Source organism: Pseudophryne corroboree, chromosome 7, assembly GCF_028390025.1.
Source record: "Pseudophryne corroboree isolate aPseCor3 chromosome 7, aPseCor3.hap2, whole genome shotgun sequence".
Classification (NCBI taxonomy): domain Eukaryota; kingdom Metazoa; phylum Chordata; class Amphibia; order Anura; family Myobatrachidae; genus Pseudophryne; species Pseudophryne corroboree.
Window position 1 is genome coordinate 516026031 of NC_086450.1, and position 20323 is coordinate 516046353.

The following is a 20323-nucleotide window of genomic DNA, read 5'->3' on the forward strand; positions in this document are numbered from 1 at the left end:
ACGTTGATGTGTAGACAAGCCTCCTGGCTTGACCATAGTCCCTGAAAATTTCTTCCTTGTGTCACTGCTCCCCATCCTCGGAGGCTCGCGTCCGTGGTCACCAGAACCCAGTCTTGAATGCCGAACCTGCGACCCTCGAGAAGGTGAGCACTCTGCAGCCACCACAGGAGAGATACCCTGGCCCTGGGGGACAGGCTTATTTTCTGATGTATTTGTAGATGGGACCCCGACCACTTGTCCAGAAGGTCCCACTGAAACGTCCTCGCATGGAACCTGCCGAAGGGGATGGCCTCGTAGGTTGCCACCATTTTTCCCAGTACTCGAGTGCATTGATGGACTGACACTCTTTTTGGTTTTAGCAGGTCTCTGACCATGTTCTGGAGTTCCTGGGCTTTTTCCATTGGGAGAAAAACCCTCTTCTGTTCCGTGTCCAGAATCATGCCTTAGAAAGATAGCCGAGTCGTTGGAATCAACTGTGACTTTGGTAGATTTAGAATCCAGCCATGTTGCTGCAACACTCCCAGGGAGAGCGACACGCTTTTCAGCAATTGATCTCTCAATCTCGCTTTTATCAGGAGATCGTCCAAGTACGGGATAATTGTGACTCCCTGCCTGCGCAGGGGCACCATCATTTCCGCCATTACCTTGGTGAAAATCCTTGGGGCCGTGGAAAGCCCAAACGGCAACGTCTGAAACTGGTAATGACAATCCTGTACAGCGAATCTCAGGTACGCCTGATGAGGGGGATATATGGGGACATGAAGGTATGCATCCTTTATGTCTAGTGACACCATAAAATCCCCCCCCCCTTCCAGGCTGGAGATCACTGCCCGGAGCGATACCAATCTTGAATTTGAACTTTTTCAAGTACAGGTTTAGGGATTTTAGATTCAGAATGGGTCTGACCGAGCCATCCGGTTTTGGGACCACAAACAGGGTTGAATAGTACCCCTTCCCCTGTTGGACTAGGGGAACCTTGATAATCACTTGCTATTGACACAGTTTTTGAATTGCAGCTAAAACTATTTCCCTTTCTGGGGGAGAAGCTGGTAAAGCCGACTTGAAAAATCGGCGAGGAGGCACCTCTTCGAATTCCAGTTTATAGCCTTGGGATACAATTTCCATCGCCCAAGGATCCACGTCTGATTGAACCCAGACGTGGCTGAAGAGTCGAAGACGTGCCCCCAACGGCGCAGACTCCCTCAGTGGAACCCCAGCGTCATGCGGTGGATTTAGTAGAAGCCGGGGAGGACTTCTGCTCCTGGGAACTAGCCGTAGCAGGCTGCTTTTTCCCTCTACCCTTACCTCTGGCGAGGAAGGAAGAGCCCCGACCTCTTCTGGACTTATGCGACCGAAAGGACTGCATCTGATACTGTGGTGTTTTCTTTTGCTGTGGGGGAACATAAGGTAAAAAAGTAGATTTACCCGCGTTAGCTGTGGAAACCAGGTCCGCGAGACCCTCCCCAAATAAAACCTCACCCTTGTAAGGCAAAATTTCCATATGTCTCTTTGAGTCGGCATCACACGTCCATTGGCGGATCCACAGGGCTCGCCTAGCAGAAATTGCCATGGCGTTGGCTCTTGAACCTAACAGCCCAATGTCTCTCGCAGCATCTCTCATATATAAGGCTGCGTCTTTAATGTGACCGAAGGTCAATAAAATGCTATCCCTATCTAGGGTATTAATGTCAGATGACAAGTTATCTGCCCATGCTGCTACTGCGCTACATACCCAAGCCGACGCTACTGCCGGTCTGTGCGGGGAAAGGATACGCCATAAGAATTCTCTTGGGAATCTGCAGTCTCTTGTCAGGAGTTTCCCAAGCCTTTTCAAATAAAGCGTTCAGCTCATGAGATGGGGGAAAGGTTACCTCAGGTTTCTTTTCCTTAAACATGTGTACCCTCGTGTCAGGGACAGAGGGGTCATCTGTAATATGCAAAACATTTTTTATTGCAATAATCATATAATGAATACTTCTGGCCACCCTTGGGTGTAACCTCGCATCATCGTAGTCGACACTGGAGTCAGAATCCGTGTCTGCTACTTGGGACAGGGGACGTTTCTGAGACCCTGAAGGGCCCTGTGATACAGCCAAAGCCATGGATTGACTCCCTGTTTTTTTCCCTGGATTCTGCTTTGTCCAATCTCTTATGTAATACAGACACATTTGCATTTAAAACATTCCACATATCCAACCAATCAGGTGTCGGCGTCGCCGACGGAGACACCACAATCATGTGCTCTCCCTCCTCCTTAGATGAGCCTTCCGCTTCAGACATGCCGACACACACGTACCGACACCCCCACACACTCAGGGATATATATCTATATGGAGACAGTCCCCCAATAAGGCCCTTTGGAGAGAGAGAGTGTGCCAGCACACACCCAGCGCCACAGGACACTGTTATAAAATCCCAGTCAGTACAGCGCTTATTATATATATATATATATATATATATATATAAATATATATATATATATATATACATACATACATACACTCACTGCGCCAAATAAATGTGCCCCCCCCCTCTTTTTTGCCCTCTGTACTTGTGTTCAGCAGGGGAGAGTCCGGGGAGCCAGCTTCTCTGCAGTGTGCTGTGGAGAAAATGGCGCTGGTTAATGCTGTGGGATCAAGCTCCGCCCCCTCAACGGCCAAACCTTTATACTGGCGGGGGTTTCTGTAATATACTGCCTCCGCAGTATATATATATATATCTATGCCAGTGTCCCTAGAGGTTTATAATTGCTGCCCAGAGCGCGCCCCCCCCTGCGTCCTGCACCCATACAGTGCCGCCAGTGTGTGTGTGTGAATGTGGGAGCAATGGCGTGCAGCGTTACCGCTGCGCGGTACCTCATTGAAGATCTGAAGTCTTCTGCCACCTTTGAAGTCTTCTTTCTTCTCATACTCACCCGGCTTCTATCTTCCGACTCTGTGAGGAGGACGGCGGCGCGGCTCCGGGACGAACGGCGAGGGTGAGACCTGCGTTCCGACCCTCTGGAGCTAATGGTGTCCAGTAGCCTAAGAAGCAGAGCCTATCATTTAAGTAGGGCTGCTTCTCTCCCCTCAGTCCCACGATGCAGGGAGCCTGTTGCCAGCAGTGCTCCCTGAAAATAAAAAACCTAACAAAAGTCTGTTTCAGAGAAACTCAGTAGAGCTCCCCTGCAGTGCATCCAGTCTGCCTGGGCACAGGATCTAACTGAGGTCTGGAGGAGGGGCATAGAGGGAGGAGCCAGTGCACACCCATCTAAAGTCTTTAGAGTGCCCATGTCTCCTGCGGAGCCCGTCTATACCCCCATGGTCCTTACGGAGTCCCCAGCATCCTCTAGGACGTAAGAGAAAAAGGCGCTGAACGCTGCTGGGTCCGCTCGGAGAAGCTCCGCCCCCCAAAGATGGCGCTGCTTCCCGCTCTTCAGTTATATTATACTGGCCTGAGGTATGTGCTGGCAGTGATCCGTGGTCTCCGACAGGCTTGCCGACCAGTGTAGGGTATAGGAGCTGGCTCAGGGCGCCCCTCACAGTGCCACACTAAGTACCGCCAGAGGCAGAACTCTGGGAGGCAACGGAGTCAGCTGCCGCCGGGCTCCTGCTTTGAAGGGGGGCACCTCACGTGTTCAGCTACATTAATCAATTAAGTTAATTGACAGCAGCCGGTACCTCTTCCGTAGCCGACTTCCCCACTAGTCACTGCACCTTACAAATCACACCCTCTTTATTATAGATACACTGGAAGCAGACACCTTACTGATGAAGCTATTTGCTCCTATAAAGGAAACATGAGAATTGTAATTATATGAAGTTATTTCTCTGACAATTACAAGTAACTTCATATAGTTAGAATTCTCATACTTCCTATGCAAGAGAAGATATCTCCATCAGTGAGGTGCATGCTTCCAGTGTAATAGGTTGTGGGTTCTAATCCTGGATATGACACTTGCAAATTAATTGTCAGAGAAAAAAATCAGCATTGTGAGTGACTGAGCAGATCTATGTAGTGTGTGGCTGGACCATACTTACCTACTCTTCCGGAAGCTGCGGGAGGCTCCCATTTTTTGGGGTAGCCCCCCCACACCCCCCGGAAGAGTGGGCAGGTCTCCCGCATCCTGCTCGCACCCTAGTGATGCCAGCAGGATGGAGAGATAATCTCCCGTATTTTCAGGTCCGTCGGTTGGGGAAGGGGTTAAAATGACGCAAATCAGTCCGGCCCCGCCCCCTGAAGACTCCTGCAGCGTCTCCTCTCTGGGCTTCTCCCGGAGAGGAGAAATACAATGTAGGCAAGTATGGGCTGGACCCCTACATAGATCTGCCTAGTTGCAACGGTTTTGTAGTAGCTTCATATAGTTAGAATCTGCAGACTTGCTGTGTAGGAGCAAATATTGATATATTGATATATATATATATATACACACTGCTCAAAAAAATAAAGGGAACACTAAAAATAGGATTTTGGTACTTACCAGGTAAATCCTTTTCTTTGAATCCATAGGGGGCACTGGAGTACTCTTGGGGATATGGACGGGCTTCCGTAGGAACAGCACTGAATATTTAAATTTAGAACACTCCACCCCTCCATATCCCCGAGTACCTCTCAGTGTTTTTTACTGAGCCGAACAGGAACTATAGAGATGTTGACAATGGAGTATTACATATAACATAACTGACAATAACGAAGTTAACACATAACGTTACTGACAACTAAACAGTTGACACCCTAACCAGCACTTGTAACTTGAACCAGTCGGTGAAAGTGTGTTACCATAAGATCCTCAGAACTAACCACAACTAGGTAAAACTGCTCTGGGTGGGCGTCCAGTGCCCCCTATGGATTCAAAGAAAAGGATTTACCTGGTAAGTACCAAAATCCTATTTTCTTTATCATCCACTAGGGGTCACTGGAGTACTCTTGGGACGTACCAAAGCTTCCCCCGTGGGCGGAAGAGCTGTTTGGCACTTGTAACACTAGGCGGCCAAAGCTAGATGCTGATGCCGCAAACGTATCAAACTTGTAAAAGCGCACAAACGTGTGCACTGAAGACCATGTAGCCGCACGGCAAAGCTGCGTCGTAGAAGCCCCACGACCCGCTGCCCATGAAGTTCCCACAGAACGTGTGGAATGAGCGGTTACTGACGTAGGCGGTTGTAACCTAGCATGAAGGTAAGCCTGACGTATGGTCAGTTTTATCCATCTGGATAAGGTTTGTTTAGACGCTGGCCAACCTATCTTGGCAGCATCATAGAGAACAAACAACGTATCCATCTTACGAACTGAAGACGTTCGGGATACATAAACGCGTAAAGCGCGTACCACATCCAGCGTTCCAGAATGTGCTGTCAACACAGGAACTACTATTGGTTGATTGATGTGAAAAGATGACACTACCTTTGGTAAGAAAGCGGGATTCGTCCGAAGTTCCGCTCTGTCATCATGAAATACCAAATACGGTGCCTTGCATGACAAGGCACCCAAATCCGAAACACGCCTTGCCGAAGCTAAGGCTAGGAGAAAAATTGTTTTCCAAGTGAGAAACTTTATATCCACTTGCTGTAAGGGTTCAAAATATGAAGACTGTAAGAACTCCAAAACCAGATTCAAGTCCCATGGCGCTGTAGGTGGAATGAATGGAGGCTGTACCCTGAGTACACCTTGGAGAAAAGTGTGTATAGACGGCAATAGAGCCAATCGTCTTTGAAAGTAAATTGACAAAGCAGATACCTGCACCTTTAGTGTAGATAAACGCAATCCTCCATCTAACCCTGTTTGTAGAAACAACAACAGGCGGCATAACTTGAAAGCTGATGTCGGAAATTTCCGAGCTTCACACCAACCTATATAGGCACGCCATATTCTGTAATAATGAGCTGCCGTAACCGGCTTCCTAGCTCGTAACATGGTTGGTATAACTGAATCTGGAATGCCCTCTCTTCTTAAGAGGGCGGTCTCAACAGCCACCCCGTCAAACGCAGCCGCGCTAAATCGGGGTAAAGGAACGGACCCTGTTGTAACCGGTCTGGACGTAGCAGGAGCGGCCAAGGATCGTCTGCGAGTAATCCTCGGAGATCCGAGAACCAAGCTCTCCGAGGCCAATGAGGTGCCACTAGTATGACTGTGACCGACTCTCTTTTGATCCGTTTTAGCACCAGAGGGATGAGCGGAAACGGTGGAAACAGATACACAAGACTGTACGGCCACGCGACAGTGAGAGCATCCACCGCCACTGCCTTTGGATCTCTTGTTCTGGACACATACTGGAACGTTTGGTGATTGTGTCGAGACGCCATCAGGTCCACCTGAGGATAACCCCACCGCTGAACCAACATGTGAAACACTTCTGGATTTAATGCCCATTCGCCTGGATGAAAATCCCGACGACTGAGATAATCCGCCTCCCAGTTGTCCACTTCCGGAATGAACACAGCCGACAATATCACCTGGTGGCATTCCGCCCAATTGAGGATTCGAGCTACTTCCCGCATTGCCATGCGGCTTCTCGTTCCTCCTTGTTTGTTGATGTATGCGACCGCCGTCGCATTGTCCGACTGCACTTGGACAGGCTGAGAGCGAAGCATGTGCACTGCTTGTCGTAGCGCATTGTAAATTGCGCGGAGTTCTAGAACATTTATAGACAGCAATTTCTCGTGATCCGCCCAGAGACCCTGGAGCTGACAATTTTGAATTACCGCTCCCCAACCTCTGAGACTGGCGTCCGTAGTTAGAATTATCCAATTCCAGCCCCCGAACAGTCTTCCTGCGGTTAAATTGTGTTCCTTGAGCCACCAGAGCAGAGATACTCTTGCTGTTGGCGACAACCTCACCCTGTGGTGAATCTGCAGATGCGAGCCCGACCACTGGGCAAGCACATTCAGTTGAAATGGACGAGAGTGAAATCTTCTGAACTGAAGCGCCTCGAAAGCTGCCACCATTGTGCCTAAGAGGCGAATGCACAAGTGTACCGACACTGTGCGTGGCTTGAGCACTAATTGTACTAGATGGCGTAGCATTTGTACTTTCTGCTGTGGTAGGTAAATTCTTTGATTGACCGTATCGAGAATCATACCTAGGAACTGAAGGCGTTGAGACGGAATTAGATGTGATTTCTTGAAGTTGACAATCCAACCGTGGTGAACCAGTACATTGTATGTTAGCAGCGCATGTTGGAGAAGTATCTGTTGAGACGGAGCTTTGATGAGCAGATCGTCTAAATACGGAACTATTGTCACTCCCAGGGATCTGAGGTGAGCTATCATCACAGACATCACTTTGGTGAATACCCGCGGCGCTGATGACAGGCCAAACGGTAGAGCCTGAAACCGGTAATGGTTCTGGCGTATTGCAAACCGTAAGAATTTCTGATGAGGCTGCCAAATTGGAATGTGTAAGTACGCATCCTTGAGGTCTAGCGCAATCATAAATTCCTTTGCCTCTAAACCCGCAATCACCGAACGCAGAGACTCCATCTTGAATCTGTAGTAAGTTACGTACTGATTGAGCCCCTTTAAGTTCAATATTGGTCTGACTGAGCCATCCGGCTTCGGTACCACAAACATACTTGAATAATAACCCTGGCCCTGTTGGTGTACAGGGACCGGAATCAAAACTGCCGAATCCAGTAGGGACTGAATGGCAATTTGCAGAACCGTCCTCTTGTCGTCCGACAGAGGCAATCCTGTCTTAAAAAACCGCAGAGGCGGAAGACAGTCGAACTCTATTTTGTAACCTTTTAACACTAAATTGCGGATCCACCCATCCGCGGATGTGTGGAACCACGCCACATGGAACGTCTGAAGGCGTGCTCCCACAATTGGAGAACCGAGATGGGCTGGAAGCCCGTCATGCCACTGGCTTGTCGGTAACCTTAGCGTCCTGGCGAGTTGTGTTGGTTTGTTGGAAACCACGTCCACGACCACGTCTAGCAGGCGTGGCTGATCCTCTACCACGTCCTCGAAAGGGCTGAGGTCTAAAGGATTTGAACGAAGGTCCAGCGTACCTTCTTCTTGAAACCGGTGGAGGCAATGGTAAGAAAACAGACTTACCTCCCGTCGCCTCCGCAATCCATGCGTCCAATTCAGGACCAAACAACTTCTTGCCATCGTAAGGCAACGCCTCTATACTTCGTTTGACCTCTGCCTCCGCATGATAAGCACGCAGCCAGAGTGCTCTTCGTGCCGTAACTAGCGACGATGAAATACGAGAAGTGAGCTGACAGACGTCAGTAGACGCTGTACAGAGATACTCTACAGCCTCAATCATTTGATTTACAAGAATTATCAGGTTTTCGTCATGTAAAGCAGATTTGAGTTCTGTAAGCCATATTATGAGCGCCTTAGTGACCCAAATGCCAACCAATCCAGGCCTCAGCATCACACCTGCTGCTACATACATGGACTTTAGCATAGTTTCTATTTTGCGATCTGAAGGATCTTTAAGCGTAGTAGCTGCTGGCACTGGTATGGTTAATTTCTTGGTAAGCTTGGACACTGACGAATCAACTATTGGTGGATTCTCCCATGTACACGTTACCGAGTCTGGAAACGGGTAACTAGACTTAAATCTGCGAGGTATAGAAAACCGTTTATCTGGATTCTGTTGTGTTTCTACTAACATCTGATTTAGAGAATCCGACACAGGAAAACTTATTGGCGTCTTCCGCCGTTTCGTAAATACGACCTGATCATTTGTGAGAGGCTCCTCAGTTTCAGGAAACCTCAGAGACTGACGTACCGCTCTGATGAGATCATCAATGCCGGAACTGTTAAAATCCTCGCCATCTGACTCCACTTCGCCCTCCTCACCCTCATCTTGTTCCGTGAGGTCTGGCATGGAATCGTCAGAATGCAACATAGCAGAAACTGGAAAATCATAAGACATATGAAATTTATCCCGTTTACCCAAAATGGATTTGGACCTTACGCAAGGCTGAGACGCCTCCGGTAGTTCTGACGGTCTCACCCTAGACTCAGACCTTACCGTTTCCCGCTCCTGACGAGCGGCGGTCAATTCTGATTGTAATCTATCCAGTACATTTACTAACATACCCCACGGAGGGTCCGGTGAGGACATTGGTTGTAAAACTGGAGCAGAAATGGTATTCTGAACCGAATCCACAAAACATACTGTACATGTGGTAGATCCATCCGGTAACACACTGCCACAGACTTTGCAATTATGCTTTTTAGTTTTTGCTGGTGCCTTACTCATTATGGCGACAGACAATACAATACACAAAAAACAGACACCTGCACGACTCAGTAAAATAGCAGTAAGGTGTCTCTGTATATAAATCTGGCCAAGTGCAGTACACGTGGCCAGTACTGTGAAATGTGATCCCAAATTCCCTCTAACACCCCTGCGCCTCCGGTGGAGTAGAGATGTAGTACTGGAACGTTCTGGAATCACAGCAGGAAAACACAGGAAGCATGGTTAAACATGGCTGCCATGCTATGCTTATACATATAATCCTAATGCTGGTTACAACATTCACTGATTATAACCCTGCAAAAAAACCCTGCAGTCTATCATCTGCTGCTGCAGTATTTCGTATGCCGCTTATTGCCCCCTTAACTTATTGCTTGTCCCCCCTGCTCCTGTGTAATGGCTGCCTGCTCTTTTCGAATCAGAGCAGCGGCAGCGCAGCGTGTGGGGCCCCAGCGGGTATCGCCGAGCGCTGTGCTGAGCCCGGGTGAGCCGCGCGTCACCCAGCGGTGGGACCCGGAGCAGTAGCGGCGGCCGGCCCCGTGAGCGAGAGAGCTGCGGCGGCCGGCGGCCTCTGAGCGGCCTGCACGGAGGTCTTGTGCTGAAGACTGTGGCCGTGTGGGGAGGGCGCTGAGTGGGGAGAGCAGCGGCGGGACGGGCGGCCAAGTGGAGCGAGCAGCGGCGGGCGCTAAGCGCTACAATGTCCCCACACCTCGGGGCGGCAGCGGGAGCTGACCGCCCCGTTCACATACCTGTATCCTGCAGTTTGTGAGGAGGCTCCGACGGGGCTTCTGAACAAGCGCCGGCCAGCCTGTGCAGGAGGCTGTGTGTGTGGCTGTGAGGGAGCTCTTTCAGAGAGGCCCGACACGCCCCTGCTGCTATCAGCAGCTGTACTATCCCTGACCCTGCCTTTTGGAAGGGGGAAAGGGATGTGTAAAATAGAAAAAATAAAAATAAAATAAAAATAAAAATTCTTCAAAGTAATCTTGACTTCAGTCACAGAGCTGTTGCTACATCTAGCACAGAAAAAACACTGAGAGGTACTCGGGGATATGGAGGGGTGGAGTGTTCTAAATTTAAATATTCAGTGCTGTTCCTACGGAAGCCCGTCCATATCCCCAAGAGTACTCCAGTGACCCCTAGTGGATGATAAAGAAATAACACATCCTAGATCTGAATGAACGAAATATTCTTATTAAATACTTTGTTCTTTACATAGTTGAATGTACCGACAACAAAATCACACAAAAATTATCAATGGAAATCAAATTTATTAACCCATGGAGGTCTGGATTTGGAGTCACACTCTAAAGTGGAAAAACACACTACAGGCTGATCCAACTTTGATGTAATGTCCTTAAAACAAGTCAAAATGAGGCTCAGTAGTGTGTGTGGCCTCCACGTGCCTGTATGACCTCCCTACAACACCTGGGCATGCTCCTGATGAGGTGGCGGATGGTCTCCTGAGGGATCTCCTCCCAGACCTGGACTAAAGCATCCGCCAACTCCTGGACAGTCTGTGGTGCAACGTGGCGTTGGTGGATGGAGCGAGACATGATGTCCCAGATGTGCTCAATTGTATTCAGGTCTGGGGAACGGGCGGGGCCAGTCCATAGCATCAATGCCTTCATCTTGCAGGAACTGCCGACACAATCCAGCCGCCACATGAGGTCTAGCATTGTCTTGCATTAGGAGGAACCCAGGGCCAACCGCACCAGCATATGGTCTCACAAGGGATCTGAGGATCTCATCTCGGTACCTAATGGCAGTCAGGCTACCTCTGGCGAGCACATGGAGGGCTGTGCAGCCCCCCAAAGAAATGCCACCCCACACCATTACTGACCCACTGCCAAACCGGTCATGCTGGAGGATGTTGCAGGCAGCAGAACGTTCTCCTTGGCGTCTCCAGACTCTGTCACATGTGCTCAGTGAGAACCTGCTTTCATCTGTGAAGAGCACAGGGCGCCAGTGACGAATTTGTCAATCTTGGTGTTCTCTGGCAAATGCCAAACGTCCTGCACGGTGTTGGGCTGAAAGCACAACCCCCACCTGTGGACGTCGGGCCCTCATACCACCCTCATGGAGTCTGTTTCTGATCGTTTGAGTAGACACATGCACATTTGTGGCTTGCTGGAGGTCATTTTGCATGGCTCTGGCAGTTCTCCAGTTCCTCCTTGCACAAAGGCAGAGGTAGCGGTCCTGCTGCTGGGTTGTTGCCCTCCTACGGCCTCCTCCACGTCTCCTGATGTACTGGCCTGTCTCCTGGTAGCGCCTCCATGCTCTGGACACTATGCTGACAGAAACAGCAAACCTTCTTGCCACAGCTCACATTGATGTGCCATCCTGGATGAGCTGCACTACCTGAGCCACTTGTGTGGGTTGCAGACTCCGTCTCATGCTACCACTAGAGTGAAAGCACCGCCAGCTTTCAAAAGTGACCAAAACATCACCCAGAAAGCATAGGAGCTGAGAAGTGGTCTGTGGTCACCACCTGCAGAACAACTCCTTTATTGGGGGTGTCTTGCTAATTGCCTATAATTTCCACCTGTTGTCTATTTCATTTGCACAACAGCATGTGAAATTGATTTCACAGAAGTGTGATTGACTTGGAGTTACATTGTGTTGTTTAAGTGTTACCTTTATTTTTTTGAGCAGTGTATATATGTATAGGGGGGCACTAATATTTTTCTTGCCTCCGGGCAACTGGGACAAACTTACGCCACTGAGTACCGCTGAACCCCGGAGTGCAGTAAATACTGCACTCCCTACCTTGGTGCCACCATCTTCACACCGGCTCCCCGCTTGCCAGGGGGGGCGGTGACTAACTTGCCACAGATCTTCTGGCTCTGTTAGGGGGTGGCGGCATGCTGCTGGGGTGAGCAGTCCCCTGTGGCGGAGAACGATCAGACCCCTCTGGAGCTCAGTGTCCAGTCTGCGGATATTGGCTCAGACCTCGCAGGGCGGACACTACTCTCCCCCCCCCCTCAGTCCCACGAAGCAGGGAGGCTGTTACCAGCAGCCTTCCTGTAAAATAAAAAATCCTAAAACAAAAAGTTTTAATAGAGAAGCTCTGTAGAGGACCCCTAGCTGTGACCGGCTCCTCCAGGCATTTTCTAGACTGAGTCTGGTAGGAGGGGCATAGAAGGAGGAGCCAGCCCACACTCTCAAACTCTTAAAGTGCCAATGGCTCCTGGTGGACCCGTCTATACCCCATGGTACTAATGTGGACCCCAGCATCCACTAGGACGGAAGAGAAATTGGAAATGCTGTTGTAGGTCAGCAAACTGAAGCTATTGCTGATGAGTGCTCTAAGTCCATGTAGGTAAGCGTCCTGGATGTCCAGATACCATAGTCCCCAGGCTGCACAGTTAGGACAATGGAATGGAGGGTTTCCATACGGAACCTGGGCAGTCTGAGAAATTTGTTCAGAAACTTGGGATTAAGAATGGGACCCATTGGGTTACTGAACTAAAAAGAGAGTGATTCCTTGCCCCGTTGTCATACAGGGATGGGGGATTATCACTCCTGAATGCAGCAATGAGTGAACGGCCAACTGGAGAGCCTGGGCTTTACCTAGGTCTGCGGGAGGGCTTGTGTGAAAGTACTGCTGGGGGGGGGTCATCTCAGAATAGAGAGGGTGTGTCCATGAGAGACCACTTTGTGCACCCAGGCATCTGTTGTGGTCTGATACCAATACTTGGCAAACTGAAAAAATCAGCATCCCACCCTGAGATCTCCCAGGAGCTCCACCGGTCATTGTGACCGAACTGTTCCGTACGGAAGCCCTCACCGCCTCGCGTCCCGCTCCTGTCACAGAATGGAGATTTAGGTCACACGGGACCTGGCCAATTTGGGGATTCCCGCTTAGCATTAGCAACCGCCTGTTACCGACTCCACTCACTGCGCAATGGGCGGGAACTATGCTACCACCAGACTCCTCTTTGCTGTGGCATCTGGAACCACGGTTCTGCTCTGTATGCGTCGACACTGTCTTACCACCCCTGTGTGGTGTTGACGAATCCCCACTAGTTGCTTGCCCAAGCACGGCACAGTAGCAGGCAGAAGGCGGAGCTAGGAGTACCGAGTACAGCCTGAAGAACGGAGCTATGTTTGGCATAGCTCTGCAGGTCACAAGATGAAGCGCTCGTCCTGAGGCTGAAGATATTTGCCCAAATAGTTCTGAAAAGAACTCTTCCCTATTGCTAGGGGCAACAGCAATACAGCAGATGTGTACAGCAGAAACTAGTTGGTATAATACACTTTTCACAGGGCAGCTGCCCTCCTTTTATCCTACTCCAATACACATACCACAGGGTGTAAGCCCACCCTGTTCTCAACCAGTCACTGTTTAATCATGTGCTGTGCATGCCTTGGCCACATGCACATTGTCCTCTATGGACAGTGGTCACTCTCCTTTGACCGTCCCACCCTGGAGAGTTGGTATCCGCTCTGGTGACGCTCAGTCTAGGCTGGGGGGAAGTTTTCTTGCCTAAACTACTTCCAGGAATCTGCCCAGGGACCCAGCCCACTGTCTGCAGCCTGAAATTGGGCTTCAGAGATGGGCAGCCTAGATCCCCTGCCCACTGAGAGTGATCCCTATGGCGCTCCAGAAAACCACTAAGCTTGTTGGGAAGCCGAGTTGCCCCTCTCTCTACCCATGCTACTTCCATGTGGGGGGCTAGAGGGGAAAAGGACTGGGGGAATCCAACAGCCTGCACAGTACTGGATTTCCCCCCCCGGGACACACAACCAAGCAAGTGCATTTTGACCTTAAAATCAGATTTAAATACACCTTACACTTCTGTTACATATACTCTGATCACAGGCTCCACATACCCAGGCACTGCAGTGCCTCCACACACACTAACATATATATATATAATACATTTGAAAATATTGTTAGGTTTGGTTTTACATTCTAAATTTGTCCTGTGCCCAGCGCTCAGCTTCCCTAGCCCTGCAGCCTGACTGCTAGGGCTCTCCCCAGTGCTGGAGGTAGGGGGGGAGATGGCTTCCCCTGTCCTCCAGCATGCCTCTGCACAGCCTGACACCGGGGCACAGGGAGCTGGCTCTCAGTGGTCGCGCCGCAGCCCTCTGGAGGTGATCCGTGCTGTGGTGCACTCCCCTCCTGAAGCCTGACAGCCCGAGACGCTCGTCCCGGCAGCCTGGGCTCTGTGCCTCCGTAGTGCTGACCGGACCCCAGCGCCCAACACCCTACACACGCCCGCCGCATAGGGAGCCGGCTAGCCTTGTCCCCAGTGAGCGGCGCACCCTGGGCAGCAGCGGCTGTTCCCTCCTGCAGCCAGCTCGTCTCGGCTGCCGAAGCTTACCACCTCTCCGTAGCGCTGAGGCGCCAGGCCCACAGCGGCGGCACACACACAGCCCTGCAGCCTCGGGACTGTTCTTCCAGTTGCGCCTCCCCCTTTACCGGCGCACACACATACCATGTGAGTGCGCCGGGGGGATACACTCACTGCCGCGGTCGCCGGAGAGGTCTGGGACCGCGGCGCGCACAATACATTTTTAACCTTTAACTATACGGTGCCCTTAACATTTTAAAGATTGTGCCTAGCTACTTCCACGCTGAAGGTTTATCCTCAGGCTTGGTAGCTGGACGTCTGGCAGCCCAGGCCTGCTTGGTTTTCTTCTTAGAGGACATTGTGGAGTGAGACCTTCGAGGAAAGGATTGACCTCTGGCCTTGCCCTGGGGACGAAAGGACCAAAAGGATGAAGTCCGAGGTCGTGAAGTGGATGCTGATGATAGGAGAGCAGTTTTAAAAGCTGCAAGGGTACGGACAATCTTGTCAAACTCTGGGTCAAAAAGAATCCCCCCCTGTATAAGGGAGTGCTCTCTTAGAATCCGAGTCAGCTTTCCATTACGACTGCTGTAGGGATAGGCAAGGTTGAGCTTTTGACTAAACGTGTCACGGTCCCCACTTCGTACAATCAGCTGCTGGAACAGAGTAAGGGACCGTTTAGAGACAACAAACTTTTTGCTAGGAGCCTTCCACGCTTCACCATGAGCTCAGACAAGTGATCTGAGTGAGGAAATTCTGCCACAGCTACCTTATGGCGCTTACGAAGAGGGTCACTTTGCTTTAGGCGCGGGTTCCTCATTCTCTAATTGAAGAGTGAATTTAACCGCCCTCACTAAAGCAGCGACATCCCCAGGGGCAGCCAGCATCAGCGAGACCTGCGCTGTCCGCTTCACCAGAAGGTTCCTCAGAATGTGAAAGTGGCGTAGACTGTGAGGACGGCACAGCACGCTTAGCAGTGTTACCTGGCCCTGCAACATATGGTGAAAGGCAGAACAGGCAGCGAGAATCTGCACAGAAAACATGTCCATCCATGGAGGGACAGGCGTGACCGCTATAGCCGGGTGTACCTGTTGTGGTAACTGGTGCATTGATCCCATAGGGGGAGCCATCACAAGGGCTGTAATGCGGTCTGCAATTTTAGCCAGCATTTGTGAAAAGGAAGCACCAGGGGGCTCTTGTGCTGGGGCTGACTGACCAGGTGGGGAACAAGAGGCACACAGACCATCCTGCTGAACATGACTTGAAGGATACCAGTGTAGGAGCCAGAGCCTGTGTATTACCCTTGCTAGACATCACTGCAGGCATAGTGTAACACACAATATGGCAGTGAGCAGTGTGTAACAAATAAAAACCAGTACGTGACAGCCTCCATAAATGCAGTGAAATGTGAAGTACAGAGAGAGAGGTATAAGCTGACAGTAAGGAAAAAGCAGACAAGCTAGCGTAAGTCGCATACAATGCAGTATATAATAAAACTGCAATGGGCACTAAATTCAACTAGACCACAGTGGCTGGTAGGATATAGCGCTGTATAACTGGCTCCTGGGAGAAGTATACAGGGAGAGCGGACCCAGCGTTCCCGGAGACCTGTGCAGAACTGAATATGGCTGCCATCTAAGAGGGGGGAGGAGCAGTTCTCAGAGACGGGGGAGGGTCCGCAGGGAGAGGGCTTCCCTTTGCTGACAAGGCCCCATACCTCTTAAATGTCCCTGCGCCAGTAACCATGTGCACTGGTGGTCTAGTGGATTCCCGGACGAAGCCGGTGTCCACGCCAGCACCGGAGGTAGGACTGCTGCAAGATGCGGGTTTCCCACAAGTGGGTGCCCGCCTTACATGTCTCACGATGTTCCGGTTGCAATCCGGGGCATCCTGCTCGGTAAGTCTCCAGGTGCCCTGCCAAAAGTACCTTGAGTGTCCAGTGTCCAGAGGACTGCCTAGCCCCGCTTGCCCAGTAAGAAGAAAAAAATGAAAATAAATCAAAGAAAGCACGCAAGGGATGCTTAAAACAGCCCCACTATTATAAATGATGAACCAGCTCATGCTGGCTCCAAAAGAAAACGGAGGAGCCTGGGCTGGGGACGGGGTATGAGAGAGAAGGACCAGTGCATCTTGAAGCTCTAAAAGCTTAACTGTTTGGTGCCTGATCCTGGTCTCCACCGTCATATCCCCCAATGTAACCCGTGTGGATTCCTGTGGACCTATGAAGAAATGCACGGGACACACTTTATTTTCAATTGGTTTTAAACTTATCTTCCAGATGAGGCCTTCACTCTCAGTAAACATTTGTAGTGGAACTGCCCCGGGTCCCTTAATGCATGCACGCATTTACCAACGTTCCTAATGGACAGTGGCGAGTGATCATTCCTCTTGGCCTGAGCCTAACTGGTAACCACACCTCGGGTGCCAGCAGGCATGGACTGGGGGATGACTCTGCTGGAGGACCTCATCACCTTCCCTGCAGCATTTGGGGCTCCAGCAGCAGGGAACAAGATCACCAGACTGCAGTCTCCCGGACACAGAGCGGGGAGCTCTTTGGAACTCCAGTAAAACAATGGACTGGCTGAGTTGGCCAGCTCTCCATGCACCTGCTGATTACCTCTGATGGAGAAGAGGAGATTCTGGTGGCCTGGGAAGAGTGGTGGGGGAATCAGCAGTCCACGGAGGGCTCCAGAACTTTCTAGACCACCAGGGGAAGGGTGCCATTCTAATGCTGTATACAGATGGAGCTACGTTCACCTAGGCTTCTCTGCTGCACCTAGGTGCACCAAGGTTTATTAGCATAAGCCTTTCATCTATTGTTCTCAGCTGCAATACAATACAGAGAGAACAATACAGCAGGGGATTAAGTCCGACTGCCCTGGCTCAATTATTCCTATTACAGGACATGATAAACATGGACCCATCTGTATACATTAACACATTTTACATTACATATATTTAGACCATGTCAATCATCCTGAAGCAATAATAGGATTTTGGTACTTACCAGGTAAATCCTTTTCTTTGAATCCATAGGGGGCACTGGAGTACTCTTGGGATATGGACGGGCTTCCGCAGGAAACAGCACTGAATATTCAAATTAGTAACACTCCACCCCTCCATATCCCTGAGCACTTACTCAGTGTTTTTTACTGAGCCGAACAGGAATTAAGAGAGGTTAATAATGGAGTATTACATATAACATAACTGACAATAACGAAGTTAACACATAACGTTACTGACAACTAACAGTTGACACCCTAACCAGCACTTGTAACTTGAACCAGCCGGTGAAAGTGTGTTACCATAAGATCCTCAGAACTAACCACAAGTAGGTAAAACTGCTCTGGGTGGGCGTCCAGTGCCCCCTATGGATTCAAAGAAAAGGATTTACCTGGTAAGTACCAAAATCCTATTTTCTTTATCATCCACTAGGGGTCACTGGAGTACTCTTGGGACGTACCAAAGCTTCCCCCGTGGGCGGGAGAGCTGTTTGGCACTTGTAAAACTAGGCGGCCAAAGCTAGATGCTGATGCCGCAAAAGTATCAAACTTGTAAAAGCGCACAAACGTGTGCACGGAAGACCATGTAGCCGCCCGGCAAAGCTGCGTCGCAGAAGCCCCACGACCAGCTGCCCATGAAGTTCCCACAGAACGTGTGGAATGAGCGGTTACTGACGTAGGCGGTTGTAACCTAGCATGAAGGTAAGCCTGGCGTATGGTCAGTTTTATCCATCTGGATAAAGTTTGTTTAGATGCTGGCCAACCCATCTTGGCAGCATCATAGAGAACAAATAACGTATCCGTCTTACGAACTGAAGACGTTCGGGATACATAAACGCGTAATGCGCGAACCACATCCAGAGTTCCAGAATGTGCTGTCAACACAGGAACTACTATTGGTTGATTGATGTGAAAAGATGACACTACCTTTGGTAAGAAGGCGGGATTCGTCCGAAGTTCCGCTCTGTCATCATGAAACACCAAATACGGTGGCTTGCATGACAAGGCACCCAAATCCGAAACACGCCTTGCGGAAGCTAAGGCTAAGAGAAAAATTGTTTTCCAAGTGAGAAACTTTATATCCACTTGTTGTAAGGGTTCAAAATATGAAGACTGTAAGAACTCCAAAACCAGATTCAAGTCCCATGGCGCTGTAGGTGGTATGAATGGAGGCTGTACCCTGAGTACACCTTGGAGAAAAGTGCGTATAGACGGCAATAGAGCCAATCGTCTTTGAAAGTAAATTGACAAAGCAGATACCTGCACCTTTAGTGTAGATAAACGCAATCCTCCATCTAAGCCTGTTTGTAGAAACAACAAAAGGCGGCATAACTTGAAAGCTGATGTCGGAAATTTCCGAGCTTCACACCAACCTATATAGGCACGCCATATTCTGTAATAATGAGCTGCCGTAACCGGCTTTCTAGCTCGTAACATGGTTGGTATAACTGAATCTGGAATGCCCTCTCTTCTTAAGAGGGCGGTCTCAACAGCCACCCCGTCAAACGCAGCCGCGCTAAATCGGGGTAAAGAAACGGACCCTGTTGTAACAGGTCTGGACGTATCGGGAGCGGCCACGGATCGTCTGCGAGTAATCCTCGAAGATCCGAGAACCAAGCTCTCCGAGGCCAATGAGGCGCCACTAGTATGACTGTGAGCGACTCTCTTTTGATCCGTTTTAGCACCAGAGGGAGCAGCGGAAACGGTGGAAACAGATACACAAGACTGTACGGCCACGCGACAGTGAGAGCATCCACCGCGACTGCCTTTGGATCTCTTGTTCTGGACACATACTGGGGCGTTTGATGATTGTGTCGAGATGCCATCAGGTCCACCTGAGGATAACCCCATCGCTGAACCAACATGTGAAACACTTCTGGATTTAATGACCATTCGCCTGGGTGAAAATCCCGACGACTGAGATAATCCGCTTCCCAGTTGTCCACTCCCGGAATGAACACGGCCGACAATATCACCTGGTGGCATTCCGCCCAATTGAGGATTCGAGCTACTTCCCGCATTGCCATGCGGCTTCTCGTTCCTCCTTGTTTGTTGATGTATGCGACCGCCGTCGCATTGTCTGACTGCACTTGGACAGGCTGAGAGCGAATCATGTGCACTGCTTGTCGTAGCGCATTGTAAATTGCGCGGAGTTCTAGAACATTTATAGACAGCAATTTCTCGTGATCCGCCCAGAGACCCTGGAGCTGACAATTTTGAATTACCGCTCCCCAACCTCTGAGACTGGCGTCCGTAGTTAGAATTATCCAATTGCAAACTCCGAACCGTCTTCCTGCGGTTAAATTGTGTTCCTTGAGCCACCATAGCAGAGAAACTCTTGCTATTGGTGACAACCTCACTCTGTGGTGAATCTGCAGATGCGAGCCCGACCACTGGGCAAGCACGTTCAGCTGAAATGGACGAGAGTGAAATCTTCCGAACTGAAGCGCCTCGAAAGCTGCCACCATTGTGCCTAACAGGCGAATGCACAAGTGTACCGACACTGTGCGTGGTTTGAGTACTAATTGTACTAGATGGCGTAGCATTTGTACTTTTTGTTGTGGTAGGTAAATCCTTTGATTGACCGTATCGAGAATCATACCTAGGAACTGAAGGCGTTGAGACGGAATCAGATGTGATTTCTTGAAATTTACAATCCAACCGTGGTGAACCAGTACATTGTAAGTTAGCAGCGCATGTTGGGTAAGTATCTGTGGAGACGGAGCTTTGATGAGCAGATCGTCTAAATACGGAACTATTGTCACTCCCAGGGATCTGAGGTGAGCTATCATCACAGACATTACTTTGGTGAATACCCGAGGCGCTGATGAC